Genomic DNA, 16,007 nt, shown 5'->3' with positions numbered 1-16,007 from the left:
AGGCACAGTTGACATCACGGATGGATAGGCAAACAGGATTAAAAAAAGCAAGCACAAATCAACTAGAAATGAACAAACTTAGAATGGATTAAAGAGAATATGAAATATATGGAAGGCAAAAGAAAGGCAACATATGCATTATTGGTATCCTTTAAGAAGAAGCCTGGAGATAAGAGTAAAGTGCTTCAGGAAATAAAATAAGACTTGAATCTCCAAATGAAAAGGCTGCACTGTGATCCAGGAAAAACTGGTACACAATGAACAACACTGACACATTTCCAAGTTTTTCTAAATACTGGCCCTTAAAGACAGAAAAAATCTTCCATTTAGGCAACAAAAAGCAAACTATCAAAAAAGGGGGGGATCAAGCTGGCATTATAACAAAACAGACTACACATTGGAATATCAAAAGCAAGAGAAGAGAATCATAACATAAAATATGAGTACGAGAGTGTGTTACTTACCTGGACTCTTAGCCTGTCGCAGAGGGTAACCCGGACCCAGTGTCTGCTCCTGTCACCTGTGCCTGCTAAACTGCAGCTGCCATGCATGAGTGCATCTCCATCCATGTTGACCAGGGTGGTGTCCAGATCGGCATTGCCTGCTGGGAGCTCTATGGCCTGGACCATGGCATCCAGCCCAACAGCCAGATGCCAAGTGACAAGATCACTGCGGGAGAAGATGACTCCAGCACCTCCTTCAGTGAGACAGGTTCTGGCAAGCTTGTCCCCAGGGCACTGTTTGTAAATCTGTAACCCACTGTCACTGATGAACTTCACACTGGCACCTCTTGCTAGCTCTTTTACTCTGAGCAGCTCATCACAGGCAAGGAAGATGTTGCCAATAGCTGTGCCTGAGGGTGCTACACTGTTGGGAAGGAGATCACTGACTTCGTCTTGGACTGAATTTGGAAGCTGGCTGACCAGTGCAGGGATCTTCAGGGCTTCTTGGTTTTCCAGAGCTTTGAAGGCGGAACTGGTTCCAGATTCACCTCCCTGCTGATGGAACATCTCTTGGTCCATTATGGCAAGAAGTCCAAGTTGGGGTTCTCTGTTTACCCAGCCCCTCAAGTTTCCACAGCTGGAGTTGAGCCCTACACCTCCATCCTTACTACCCACATCACCCTGGAGCACTGTGATTGTGCCTTCATGGTAGACAGTGAGGTCGTCTATGACACCTCTCATAGAAACCTCTATACTGAACGCCCAGCCTACTCTAACCTTAACTGCCTTGTTAGCCAGATTGTGTCTTCCATCACTGTTTCCCTCAGATGTGATGGAGCCCTGAATGTTGATCTGAAAGAATTTCAGACAAACCTGGTGCCCTATGCCTACATCCACTTCCCTCTGGCCACATACGCCCCTGTCATCTCTGCTGAGAAAGCCTACTGTGAACAGCCTTCTATAGCACAGATGACCAATGCGTGCTTTGAGCCAGCCAACCACATGGTGAAATGTGACCCTCACCATGGTAAATACATGGCTTGCTGCTTGTTGTACTGTGGGGACGTGATTCCCAAATATGTCAATACTGCCATTACCACCATCAAGACCAAGCACAGCATCCAGTTTGTGAACTTACCCTCCATTGGCTGGCTTCAAAGTTGGCATTAATTACCAGCCTCTCCCCCTCCCCCCCCCCCCCCCCCCCCCCGCTGTGGTACCTGGTGGAGAACTGGTCAAAGTACAGAGAGTTTTGTGCATGCTGAGCAACACCACAGTCATTGCAGAGGGCTGGTCTTCCCTGGACCACAAGTTTGACTTGATGTACGCCAAGTGTGACTTTGTTCACTGTATGTGGGTGAGGGCATGGAGGAAGGAGAGCTGAGGCCAATGAGGACATGGCTGCCCTTGAGAAGGATTATACAGAGAGTGGTATGGATTCTGTTGAAGGAGAGGGTGAAGAAGGAGAGGAATACTAATTACCATTCCTTTCAACCCTGTAGCTTGTCACACTCACAACTTTAGCTTCAACATTAGCTGACACACATTCAAGCTTTTTGGTTAGATTGTCTTCACTTTTTTTTTTTAAAGATTTTTATTTATTTATTTGAGAGAGAATGAGAGATAGAGAGCACGAGAGGGAAGAGGGTCAGAGGTAGAAGCAGACTCCCTGCTGAGCAGGGAGCCCAATGTGGGACTCGATCCTGGGACTCCAGGATCATGACCTGAGCCGAAGGCACTTGCTTAACCAACTGAGCCACCCAGGTGCCCGATTGTCTTCACTTTTAACTGTCATCAGGTCTTACTTTTCCATGGGTACCTGTTAGATTTTCCATCATGTCTCAAAGTAAGGCTTTAAGAAAGAAAAAATGAGTACCCAAATTTGACCAAACATATGACCATAAAAATAAATGCTAATTGTCCCACTCACCTATTAAGAGACTTACATTTACAAAGAGAGTGGAATCCAGTTATGTGTGATATGGGAGATGTGTGTAAAATAGTGAAGCCCATAAAGGCTGAGGGTGTAGAGAGTTGGGCAGACCTTGCTGTAGCCTGAATCTTGGCCCCCTCCCAATTCATATGTTGAAGCCCTTAACCCCCCTCTATGTGGTTATGCATTGCAGATAGGGCTTTTAAAGAGTGACTAAGGTTAAATGAGGTCAAAAGACGGGGGCCCTGATCTGATCGAGCTGGTGCCCTTACAAGAAAACAAAGAGACACTAGAACATTGTCTTTGCCATGCGAAGGTGCAGAGGATAGAAGTCTCCAAGGCAGGAAGAGAGATCTTACCAGAATGTGTCTATGCTGGCACTCTCATCTTGGATTTTCTAGCTTCCAGAACTGTGAGAAAGTAAATTTTTGTTGTTAGAGTCACCCAGTCTGTGGTATTTCTTAGGGCAGTCCAAACTAATGAACGTAGATTAAAAAGCAAATACCAATAGAGTGAGGGAGAGGGAGAGAGAAAGAAGCAATCATACTTATATGGTTGTATTCAGAATAAAAAGCATTACATTAGTAAAAAGGGCACTTGATAATAGTAAAAGATGGAACTCATGATGTAATTTAATGTGATAAAAAAGTTGTCATGGAAACCACAGTGCCAAAATTAAAGGAAACAGGAATAGACAGAAAAGCTTTAATAATAGAAAACTTTAATTCCTACCTCTTAACACTGACAGAGAAAGTAAAAAAAAAAGCAAGTAAGAATATGGACTCTTGGAATGATGTAATGAGTAAGATAGCTTTTATAGATACACATTAAGCCATATACTCAGAAAACACTATACTGTCCTTTGATGTATCATTAGAACAGTCACAAAAATTATAAGCTGTAGGGAAAATTGCAATCAATTCTCTCAAGTAGAAATAGACAATATTCTCTGACAGAGCAATGCAATAAAAAATTAATAACAAAGATAGAAGAAAAAGCCATCTTAACTTTTGGGAACTAAAGAACACTATTTAAATTCTTAAAACTGAAATTGCAGAATATTTAGAAAACAACAAAAATTAAAACAACATATTGGAGACAGATCTTGAGAAAGCAGTGCTTAGAGGAAAATTCATAGCATTAAATACTTATAATTAAGAATTAAATTAAGTGAATTTTAAACCTCCAATACCAGAATTTATAAAGTAATGTGCATTAGAGAAAATATAGTAAAACATTAATAAAGATAAAAGTAAGAGTTAATGAATTACAAGAATTTTTAAAATGGCAAAACTAAGTCTACAAGCTGCATCTGTATAAAATATTCAAACTGTTGGCTATACTTATTTTTTGGAATTAAAAAAATTTTAATTTTAATTTCAGTGTGGTTAACATACATTGTTATAGTTTCAAGTGTACAATATACTGAATCGACAATTCCATATATTACTCAGTGCTCATCAGGATGAGTGTACTCTTAATCCACATCATCTGTTTTACCCATCCCCCCATCCACTTGCCCTCTGGTAACCATCAGTTTGTTCTCTGTAGTTAGGAGTGTTTTTTGGTCTCTTCCCCCCCTCCCCCTTTGTTCATTCTGTTTCTTAAATTTCACGTATGAGTGACATCACATGGTATTAGTCTTTCTCTGACTTATTTTGTTTAGCATACTCACTAGCACCATCCATATTGTTGAAAATGGCAAGATTTCATTCTTTTTGTGGCTGAGTAATATTCCAGTGTGTGTATGTATATGCATGTGTGTGTATATATGCGTGTGTGTGTATCTGTGTGTATGTGTGTATATATATGCGTGTGTGTATATGTGTGTGTATATGTGTGTATATATGCATGTGTGTGCGTATATATGTGTGTATATATATGCATGTGTGTGTATATATATGTGTGTGTATATATGTATATATGTGTATATATATGCATGCGTGTGTATATATATGTGTGTGTATATGTGTATATATGTGTGTATATGTGTATATATATATGCATGTGCGCGTATATATATGTGTATATATATGCATGTGTGTATATATATGTGTGTGTATATGTGTATATAGATATGCATGTGTGTGTATATATATGCATATGTGTGTATATATATGCGTGTGTGTATATATATGTGTATATATGCATGTGTGTGTATATATGTGTGTGTATCTGTGTATATATGTGTATGTGTGTATATATATGTGTGTGTATATATGTATGTGTGTATATGTATGTATGTGTGTATATATGTGTATATATATACCACATCTTCTTTATCCATTCATCAGTCGATGGACACTTGGGTTGCTTCCATAATTTGGCTATTGTAAATAATGCTGTAGTAAACAGAGGGGTGTGTATGTCCTTTTGAATTAGTGTTTTTGTATTCTCTGGGTTGGAGTAAAATATACTTAACATAAATTTGCTATATTAGTGGCATACAATTTAGTGTGACATTAATTATATTCACAGTGTTGTACAACCATCATCACTATTTATTTTCAAAGTATTTTCATCACCTTCAACAGAAACTCTGCGTCTATTAAGCAATAGCTCCCCATTCTCCCTCCCCCCCAGCTCATGGTAAATGCTGATGTCCTTTTGACTCCATAAATTGGCCTATTCTAGGTATTTCATCTAAGTGGAATCATACAATATCTGTCTTTTTATGTCTGGCTCATTTCATGGAGCATGATGTCCTCAAGCTTCGTCCACTTGGTAACATAGGTCAGACCACCATGCCTTTCTATGTCTGAGCAATATTCCTTGTATGTATATATCCTGTTTGCTTATGCATTCATCTGTTGGTGGACACTTGGACTGCTTCCACCTTTTGGCTACTGTGAATAATGTTGCAACACTCGTTTATTTTTGCAAGGAAAAAGCAGAAATGGATGAAATAAGAAAACAAGAATTGAGAAATAATCTCAGAAAGTTAAAGGAGCTGATAGGAGACTTCTTTGGTCAACTATACCCCAAAATAAATTTTTTAAAAACTTGGATAAAAATATTTAATTTCTAGAAAAGGTAAAGTTCTAAGGTTGGCCCCAGAAGGGTCTGAAAACTTAAAGAGATGAATTATACTAAAAGAAAAGAAAAGAAAAGTTGGGGGCAGGCTGCCTCTCTCCACAACTACAAGGTACAATTTACAAGGTTCCCTGGTAAGCTCTTCTGATCTTAATGAGTTGATTACTCCATTGCTTTTTAAACTTTTCTAGATAAAAGTCACTGGTTTCTTTTCATGAGGTAAAGGTGACAAAAATCTGCCATGGAACAACAATAAAAAGATTATAGACTGATGTCTCTTGTGACTCTCAATGAAAAGGTCTTCAGTAAAATATTAGCAAACAAGATCCAGAGTGACAATAAAAGAAAAATAAAACATGACCGAGTGAGGTTGATTTCAGGAAAGGCAGGTTAGCTTAGTATTTGGGAAACTTCCTGATAGAATTCACCACAGTAATGTAGTAAAACAGCAAAAGTAAAACCATGTGCTCATACCCATGACTGCTGTGTATCTTATAAAAGTAAAATCCATTATTGATTATGGAAAAACACCTCATAAAATAGAACTAATTTTAAGTCCCTATATGTACCTTACCTCCCAAATCATCTCACACTTAACAGGCAAATAATAGATATTCGCATTAAATCAGGACAAAGATGTCACTCTCATCACATTATTGAGCATTAATCTTGAGGTACTTGCTAACATTTTAGATTAAAAAAATGAGATATACAAATTGGAGAGGAAGAGGTAAGATAACCATATTTGCAAATAATATGACTGTGCCTAGAAAACAAAATTCACTGAAAGATCACTGCCAGAAGCAATCAGCAGAGAATGGAGTAGTGTGGCTTGATTAAAAAAAAAAAAAATCAATAGTCCTTATCCATACAAACAACAACAGTTGGTGTCAGGATACAATGAAGGAAAGGACCATGTGTCTAGGGAAGCTGATCGTGAAGTTCCCACGGAAAAATAAAAGGGCAAGAACAGCCAGGGAAAGTCCTGAATCCAAACAATAATGAAAATGCTCTGCTGAACATACACTATGAAGCTAAAATGATTAAAGCACCTTGGTACTGCGGAAAAAATAGTTACACCAATGGGACACAAGAGAAGTTTCATTGCTTTTTGTGGATCACAAAAAAATTTGAAAACTCTTCTGTGTGTCTTATATAAATGTTCATAAAAATGTGCGTATATACTTGTGTGTGCGTAGAACAGTTTTGGAAGTATATTCAAGAAACTAACAGTTGTTGAGTGGCTGGGAGATAGAGGTGGGAGGGGTGTTATATTTCATCGTATTTTCTCGTCTAACTTTTGAATTTTCTACCATTTATGGTATTATCTCTTCACAGATGTTACTCTTTTTTTTTTTTTTCCGGAAACCAACATAGGATATGAATAAAGTAAAAAAATGTTGAGGGTGGGTATGGAATGATGTGCTTGGATCACTCCAGCAAGGGCTCTGACCTGCTGAACTCCCAGACCCAAACATCTTAAGAGAGACTTCACAGATTCATACTGGAGTGGACACACTGACAGTAGAGTTTCATCATTTTCCAAGTTTTCCCCCCTCTGGCCTTCTATCCTTTCATTCAGTCTCCATTTGGAGGCCAGAGAGTGCCTTGTTTGTGGGGGCTTAACCCTTACCTCCATGAACTCCACTTAGCTGAAGCTGGTGCTCCTATCCTGATAAAACCCAAGTAGTGGTCCAATAAACATGTAATGAGTGTTTTGCAGACACAGCTTGAAGCAAAGTCCCCGATGTTCCTCTTGATAGACTCCCGCCCCAATCCCTTTCTGTATGGAAACTCTGGAGGGGCCCACATCCCTGTCTGCTGGCCAATCTCCAAGACAAAAGGAAGTCATCTTCTGAGAAAACACTACAATTTATTTGTCAGCAGGAAGAATGCTACAAGTGTATTTGACTTTGGTTTTAGATGGTAACTCAAACATGGGTGTGTGGATCTTGCCCTTTACGAGTATTCCAATCCGCAAGGCCTTTGATAAGTAGTAGGGGAAGTGGCTAAGCTGGGTAAATTCCAGTCTCAAAGTTCCTTTCTTGTCCTGTCCCCTTTGGGAGAAGGCTGTGTTAGCTAAGAGTGGCAGCTGAGTCTTGAGTCAAACATTTGCTAAGAATCTATCACGAACACAGGTCCGTACTCGGTCCCTATGTACACATAGGGCTCCAGGGTGAGGACTCTCCCCGAAAAATGCCCTGCCACCAGTTCCTTAAACTGAAAATCTAAGGTGAGGAGAACTCAGAGTGTCTTCAGCTTGCCAGAGCAAGAGGACCTCTCCACGGCAGCAGGAATAAAACCTGACTTTCGACTTGGGGAACACCCAGAAAAGTCCAAGCTCTTGTGTGCTCAGTTTTGTGACTTTGTTTTTGTTTTTTCTTTTTTTTCTTTTAACAGAAAACAATTTGTTGCTTTAGCCGCCAGGCCTTTACGTTTGTTATAACCAACTGTGAAAGAGCCTCATTTCAGCTTCTTTCCTAAAATGGGTTAAACACCAATTAGAAACTTGCTCACATGAGAAAAATTACACCTGGATTTTTCCCTTTATATTGTGTTGATATGTCACTTAAGTTCTGATAGCCAAAGGTGCCAAGATAAGTGATCTGACATGTTTAATTTATTGTGTTCTTTACACAGTAGCAAAAATCCTCTTCCTGAAGAATCATTTTGCCTAAGTCTCTTTTCTTTCTCAGATCTACGGAGCTGTGCCCGCCATCGATTTCCCACAGCAGGTTATTCTAAGCCCTCACTGTCCTGTCTGTTTCCTCTCCTCCTGGCAACCTTCCTCTCTATCTGCAGAATTCCTGTTTCTCTTCAGCGCCAACTAGCTGTGTGGCTAAGAGCCAGTCGCTTGACTCTCGTGGTCTCTTTGTCCTGGGGTGTCTCGGAGGCAGGGTGGAGGTGTCCTAGGGCATTTGAAAATAAAGCAGCGGAAAAGCTTGCCCTTGAGGGTAACCTGCACGGGGCGGTTCTCCCCATGACTGAGGAAGGAAACTCGCCGGTGAGCAAGCTGATTCAGTGCTAACATTGTTGCCACATGATCCAGGGAAGAAACATGTCTCTTTCAAAATAGAAACAGATTTTTTTCCCCCCCAGAGGTACTCCTGCATCCATCGTTCCTTTCCTCTTCATACTGAATTGACTCCAAAATTTCAAATAGCACTAGAGGAAGGCATAAGATTTTTGTGGCTTCCCAAGAGCTGCATTTTTTTTTTCTTTTGAGTGACTTAAGGATTTCTAAGTTACTTTCCAGCTTGGAAAATCATATGACCTGTGAACATGTGCCTTTCCTCAGCTCAAGAAGCCATTTAAAGCAGACTTATCTGCTTTATGCGGGCTCTGCTCACTCCCCTCGACAGCCATCGCTTCCATCTGAAATATTCTTCTTTGACATTTCTCACAAACCATGAGCCTCCTGGCTTCCCTGCCTGCGATGAACAATTCCATCTGGACTGGACCACTTCACGCAGCCTGGGAGCCTCCTTATCTTTAAGGTATGGGGCAAAATGTAGATGAGAGTAGCCACGGTGGTAGGAACAGTAGTATTAGCGGTAAGAACAAAACTAAGACTTGTGTGGTGACAGCAGCTCATGTTTGGTGAGCTCCTTTTCTGTGCTAAGCATTCTGTGTTCATTATCTTACTGATTCTTCACAACTACCTGGGAGGTGGGTATTATTATTCACCCAGTTTTTCAGAAGAGACTGATGCATAGGGAGGGTTATGAAACTTGGTTTTAAGATAGTGACTAGTGAAGGAAGGCTTGCAACGGAGGCCGTTTGACTTCCACCACCCACGCTTTTACCGCTGTTGAGGAATAGTTACCTGTGCTTGTTCGTGTTGTTTTTAAGCTGTCTGTCCCGTCTTTCTCATGAGACTCCTGGAAGGCAGGCCGTGTCTCCTTTCATACCCCGTCCCAGTGCTGTAATAATAAGCGAGTAACTTCTTGCTGCCATTACCTCTTAGGGGAAAAGAATTTTCCAGCTAGCTGTAACTGGGCCGGTTCCCTGATTCAGATGAATTTTCCCCAATAGCAGAGTACATGCCCCAGGCCACTGGGGGGATGTGGAAGGTTTTGAAGGTTTTGTTCAAGTTGTTTCTCTTTGCCATTTCATGGCCATACTTCTGAGTGTTTGAATTGGCTAATAGGGAATCTGAATATGAAAGATATGGACCGCTCACTTAGAATTATGTTAAGAGCTAATAAAGATTTTAGAGTCATTTCCAACATGATAAGATCAGTGTCCTGGACTGAGCTATTTTGGTACATCAATTTCAGCTTATTTTAATGGCCTTTGGCCTCCTGCTTAATGTCGATTGAGGCAACAGATTAATTCCCCATAAAGAGTGGCTTGTCATGTCTTGTTGCTTAATTCTGGGTTTTATGGAGAACTAGGAGAGATATTTATCGATTAAAGCAAATGACTGTGTTGTGTCCTCTAAAGCCGTTGGGGTCATTGTCTTCCTTTAGCATCTGCAAAACTTTTTATGCAAGCAAGTGATCAACAACTGTATCTTGATGAGAGTGGTGATGATTCTGGAACAAGTGTTAATTTTAGATGTCTTAAAAAAATCATAGTCTTGAGAGTAGTCTAGTTACTAAGTGATGTTTTGGTTGTATGATGTCAGAGGGAAATAAACAGGAAGGAACATTTTAATAGTGTAAAATTTCTCTGAGATGTTAAAGGTCGAAGAAGGCTGCAGTTGGCCACTCCTTTCTTTAAATCGAGATGCAACGTGGCACTTGGTTTCTTACTATCTATCTGGGTCAGGAAGAAGCTGTGACTCCTGTTGATTCTCCACCTCTCCTCTCATTCAGAAAAATTTGACAACTTCGGGTTTTACTTCTCTCTTTCAGTCTTCTGCCACTTTGGGAAAATGACTTTCTGCCTGTTATGTAAGAATAAGGCCTCCAAAGGGAGGAGAGGACAAGAGAAGTGACGGAGTTCGCGTGATTACTTCCTCGCCCTGGCCATGGGCACTGGCTCCCCACTTGTTGGTTTTCTGTTATCCTGACTTTGTGTTACACAGGTCTGTTGGATAGTGAGTAAGTACCTGAGTGATGGACGCTATCTGGGTTCCATTCCATTGTATGCCATCGGCCGACCTCACCTATACAATGGAGACAGTAGTACCTCCTGTAGATGGCTGACATGGGCATTGATGCTAAGCACCCGGACAGTGTCTAACTCCTACCGCATGGCCCCTGGTGTCTGTGATGATTGTTTTCTTTCCCTTTGAAGTTCTGGCTTCTTGGCCTATGATCTCTACCCCTTTTACTGTATTCTACATAATGTAGTCAGATGCGTCTTCAAACAGTGCTGCTTTGATTATGATGTTCTTGTTATTTTCTGGTTAAGAAAAAAAAAATTCGGGGCGCCTGGGTGGCTCAGATGGTTAAGCATCTACCTTGGGCTCAGGTTGTGATCCCAGGGCCCTGGGATTGAGTCCCGCATCGGGCTCCCTGCTCCTTGGGAGCCTGCTTCTCTCTCTGCTTCTTTCTCTCTCTCTCTCTCTTTCCCTCTGTCTCTCATGAATAAATAAATAAAATCTTTAAAAAAAAATTCACTGGCTTCCCACAGCTATGAAATCAAATTCAGATTTCTCATTGTGGCATTCAGGGTCTTCTATAATCTCACCAGGAACCCCTGGCTTTGACTGACGTTCTATCCTTCCACTGCTGAGGATGCTTTGAGTTGTTGCCACTAGGCTGATGAGCACCCAGGTGATTCTGAGAAATGTGGTCTCAAGCACATTTTGGGCAATGCTGCTTTAGTGTTAGCCAGCCTGCTCTGTCTACTGTATTGCTTTGCCTGTTTAATGTATACATGTTATTTCTCTAAATGTTATTTGCCTCAAGGGCAAGAACTTGGTCTTTGTATCTCTGCAGAAAAGAGTTAACATAGCAGTCCTCAGACTGCTAGCCTTGGAAAGGCCTGATGGCAAGGTTGGCTCTTGGCTGGTGTCTAGGAACCTGGTTCTCTCAGTGCTCTCAGTCCACAGGTAACTGATAGGTATGGTGCGTTGTGCCTAGAGTTTTGTGCACAAATCTAATTTATGCTTGAACACCTGCTTCCCTCTGGGAGTCTGGAATTTTTTAATGTGCCAGTCAGAAAGTACCTATGTGACCAGCAGTAAAAAACCTTGGGCACTGAGTCTCTCAGGAGCTTCCCTAGGCTGAATCCTTGTACACATGTTGCTGCATTTTTGTTGCTGGGGTTCGTGTTCTCTCTCTGACCGCTCATGGGAAGGAGAAAGCATAAGGAAATCTGTATATGGACTCCTCCAGGCTCACTCTCTGTCTTTTCTTATGATCTGGCTGTGTATTCTTACTATACTGCTGTATAAAATCTTAGCTATAAGAACGATAAGCTGAGTTCTGTGAGTTCTTGTAGTGAATGTCCAACTGTCGGGGTGGTCTTGGGTCCCTCGCCATAGTGTCCTTTCCAAAATAGTTCTTAAGACTAGGTGCTCAATAAATATTTTGTGATTAAGTGTCAAGAGTCTCGTAACATTGCAGATGCTTAAACAATTCAAACTCTTTTCTTTGTACCATTTCCTGTTCATTTCAGCACCTGTAAATTGTATCTGTATATGAAGAGGCCAACATTTGTAATGCATGATAGATTCACTGTGTTCTTGCCCTATCTACCAAGAATTGTTCTGGTTTTGCTTATTCATTTTCTTTTCCTTCCCCACATTTCAAGCATGGTTTGATATTGCCAAACCAGTTCTTTTGGACTTTTGCGATGTAGAATCAAGGGGAGAGATGGAGGGACAGAAGGAGTGAGCTTTGGGGACCAGATCTGGAAGAGGTGTTTAGCGGGGGGAATCTGAAGAAGAGCAAGCAGTGCATTGAAAGAGCTCGTGTGAGGTCAAGTCACCATATGAACAGAAGGGGGTTTTATGAATTGTTGCTGTGTACTAACCTCCCTATAACACTGTTTGAGAAAGGGAGAAAGAGAATTCGTTGTTTGGAAATTACTTCTGGATTCCTTCTGAATTGTTTTTCTCTGACAGTGACCCATGCCTAAGACCAAATCATGGTTCACAATTGAGGTTTTCAGTTTTTCATAGATTTGGCTTGAGGATAGGAACCGTTGCTTTTGTAGTTCTGAATTCCATGTCTAAATTCTCAGTAAGTTCTTCCTTCCTCCCTCCCCCTCCCTCCCCCCTCTTTCTTCCTTTTTTTCTTCCTTCCTTCCTTCCTCTCTTTCTCTCTTTCTTTCTTTCTTTCAAGTTCTTGATGACACTGAATGATTACTTCATTCCCAACCATTTATTGAATACTTTTGACATGCCAGGCACTGAGTGTGGGGATACAGAGATGAACAAAAAGAAGTCTTTGCCCACGTCACAGAGGGGAGCCTGACTTTCACACATGTATTTCCAATCCCATGTGTGAAATACTGGTGGGAGAATATGGAGCCCAGAGGAGAGCATTTCTCAAGCTTAGCTGAGCATCATTCCTATCTAGGCCTGATGCTCAAAGAAAAGAAAACCTGGTCCTTACCTAGTTTCAGTAACTAGAAGCTAGGTTTAGAGAAAAATGGCATATGTGACGGGGAAGGAGGCCTCTAAGAGAAGGAAGGGCATCTGGGTTTGTTTCTGGAGCCATGGCCAAGTGTGCTTGCAGCAGAATTCTCTAAGGTCTAAGGTTTACAGGTCCAGAAATTTGATTAGGTTCGATTTGAATTTCCTGAGAGGTCATTAACTGCTTAGGTGAGGAGTCCTATTAATCAGCTAATGAGACTGATGTGTCAAGGAGAATGACATATTTCTGGTGACAAAGACCTCTGTCCCACAAACCACAGTACTCATCAGCTTGATCATCACATTCTATTCCAACTGATAGACCTTATGGCAAACCAGTCGATAACCAGACTTGATGAGCAAGAATCAGGGCTAGAGGAGTCTATTAAATGACCTGCATGTTTTATGCTGGGGTAAAGTGGACCATTCACATCTGTCTTCTGAATAGCCATGGCCAAAAGATGTTAAACTCAAAATCTGATGATCAAGACTCCTTTGCACCTGGGGAAAGCTTGAGTGAGCACAATCTACATTTGCCTCTATGGCCTCACTTTCCTATGATGATGTGAGTGATACGCACTCTTTTTTGTGTTAAGTCATTTTTTAAGGAGATGTGAATCTTTTTCATTGTACTATAAGACAAGTTCTGTTTCTCTGGCAGCCATTGACCTTAAAGTGACAACACATATGTCCATTCTGATTATTACTTTTATTTTATTGCTATTTATTTATTTGACAGACAGCGAAAGAGGGAACACAAGCAGGGGGAGTGGGAGAGGGAGAAGCAGACTCCCCACTGAGCAGAGAGCCCGATGCTGGGCTCGATCCCAGGACCCTGGGATCATGACCTGAGCCGAAGGCAGACACTTAACGACTGAGCCACCCAGGTGCCCCCTGATTATTAATTTTAAAATAGTTTAAATCATGAGCCATGGAGGGTGTTCTGATGTCCATTTTGGGGGGTTTGGCAGAGGAGGAGCATCCCATAGTACCCATCATGCACCTGCAGGAGGAGGAGCCCAGACACAGGGACCACCTTACATGTCATGGTCTTGAATTTCACTGTTTACTTATGTTGTGCTGGTGAAGTGCTTAAAATTTATTTTTCTCATTGTCTAAATATCAATTTCAGCTGCTGGTCTTTACCTTTCTTTAGCGGCTGCCTACATGATCTCCATTCATTAGCATTAATAATTTTTGCAAATGTATTGGCACTTACTAACTTGGAAGTGCCACCCCTAGAAAAACATGCCGTGCAGTGGCTAAAATCATCACTTCACAGACTGCCTATGACTTTTCATGGGATATTTATCGATACTTCACTAAGTGACTTGCCCAAGATCACACACCTAGTTGGTAGTGAGGTGTCATAGCTTTGCAACTCATATTATTTTGTGTGTATATTATTGCATATTGTATTTGTATTATGTGCCAGTATCTCTGAAAGACAATTTATGTTTACTGAGTGCGGGCGTTTGTGTCATTTTCTTTTTTTTTTGTACTTTGAGTGCCTAGCGTGCAGTCTAGGGATGAAAAAAAGATTTGTCGGATAAATGACTACATGATACCAATAAAAAGGACAAAAACCTTAGGTTTTTTCCTTGGTCCTCATGAGATGTTGCTCCCACTTCATCACATAGAAAGAATAAAGAACATATTCATTATTTATTCAGCACCTGTTACGCTCGAGGCGATCTCCTAGGTGCTGGACTGAACAAAGACAGTATGGGCGAAGCACTGTTGCAAAGATACAGAGACCATAAGGGAAAACACAGAAGTGACTAATGCACATTACAAGTCAAGTGCCCTAAAGGAGACACAAATGCATGACAATCGCACAACCGAGAAGGGAACTATCACACCTTGTGGGAGAATGAGAGAAGGCTTCTTGAGGGAAGTGATTTGACTTGAATCTTAGGAGCAGCTTCTGAAGCTCAAACACGAAAATCAGCTCATAGATTGGAAGGGCGGGGTGGGCAAAGGGCACAGGAGGAGATAGGAAGGTGAATGAGATTTGGAGTGCTGTAGGTGGTCTCCCTTAGGTGGCATTTGAGGCGCAGTGCATGTGTGTGGAGGGGAGTGGAGCAAGAATGGAAGGTCAGGGAAGTTCCTTGGCCATGTTGGCTTGTCCAGGCCCAGGGCCTTGCACTTGGTTCACTAACCTGTATGCTCTTCATGTAGGAGAGTGACCCTATAGGTTATTAGGCGGCAGGAGGCGGGCTGGTTTTGTAGGGCAGGGGAATGAGGCAGGGAGGTAAGTTGGGAGGGGATTGCAATGATTGAAGAACAGGTAGGGGGCAGTGAACCACCAGGGGGCAGCAGAGATGAGAAGGAAGGGGCAGTGTGGTAGCCTGACGATATGACGTGGGAAATGCAGGAGCAAGGAGCCATTAACAGCATGCATTTCCTACCTATCACAGCTTGTTAAGACTTGTAAACATTGATCTCATTTGCCTGTGAGATCCTACAGGAGAGGGCCCATGTAATGCTCATGTACTGAAATGGACACGGCTGGTGTGTGGGAAATGCTTGTTGGATAAATGAATGGAAGTTTGGAGACTTGGTGTGGTAATGGCAGCTGAGTGTTGGTGGCAATAACATGTTTCTTTGGGGATCTGCTGGAATTTGGGGGTGTGTTCTGTTTTTCTGATGCACTTTCTGGAAACAGATGACAGAACTGGAGAACACTTACAAGCTGATGCTTAAGTGGGGATGAGATAAAAAGAGTGGGGGGTGGGTAGCATACTTGAGTTTAGAGAAAATCCAGTAACTTCGTTCAAAATTTCAGGTGAGCCTGGAGAGAAAGTGCAGCATGCCATCCATCAGGGGAGACAGGAATGTGGAACAAAGCCTGGACAGAAGGGGAGGACTGGGTTGGATGTGTGGGCGGTGTTAGCCAGTGAAAGCTGGAGGGAAGGAGGAGTAAGTAGCCTAATGAGAGGCGGGAAAGTGAGGAGTTGAGTGTTCAGGGTCTGGAGTCAGACCGCCTGAGTTCAAAGGCTGGCTTTCCTCCTGATTCATTGTGTGGTTTCAGTGACTTCACTTTCTCTTGACTCAATTTCCT

General features: G+C 41.7%; 1 pseudogene; it reads left to right on the top strand.

Annotated features, from left to right (window-relative positions):
• The first annotated feature begins 545 nt into the window (after positions 1 to 545).
• Positions 546 to 1,921, top strand: LOC114220980 (tubulin alpha-1B chain pseudogene; annotated as a pseudogene).
• The last annotated feature ends 14,086 nt before the right edge of the window (positions 1,922 to 16,007 follow it).

The sequence above is a fragment of the Eumetopias jubatus genome, unplaced genomic scaffold, assembly GCF_037043125.1.
Source record: "Eumetopias jubatus isolate StellerSeaLion01/CBP00866 unplaced genomic scaffold, mEumJub1_p1.0 scaffold_5, whole genome shotgun sequence".
Lineage (NCBI taxonomy): Eukaryota > Metazoa > Chordata > Mammalia > Carnivora > Otariidae > Eumetopias > Eumetopias jubatus.
The sequence above is the reverse complement of the archived record's forward strand: the minus strand, read 5'-3'. Positions and strand labels throughout refer to the sequence as shown.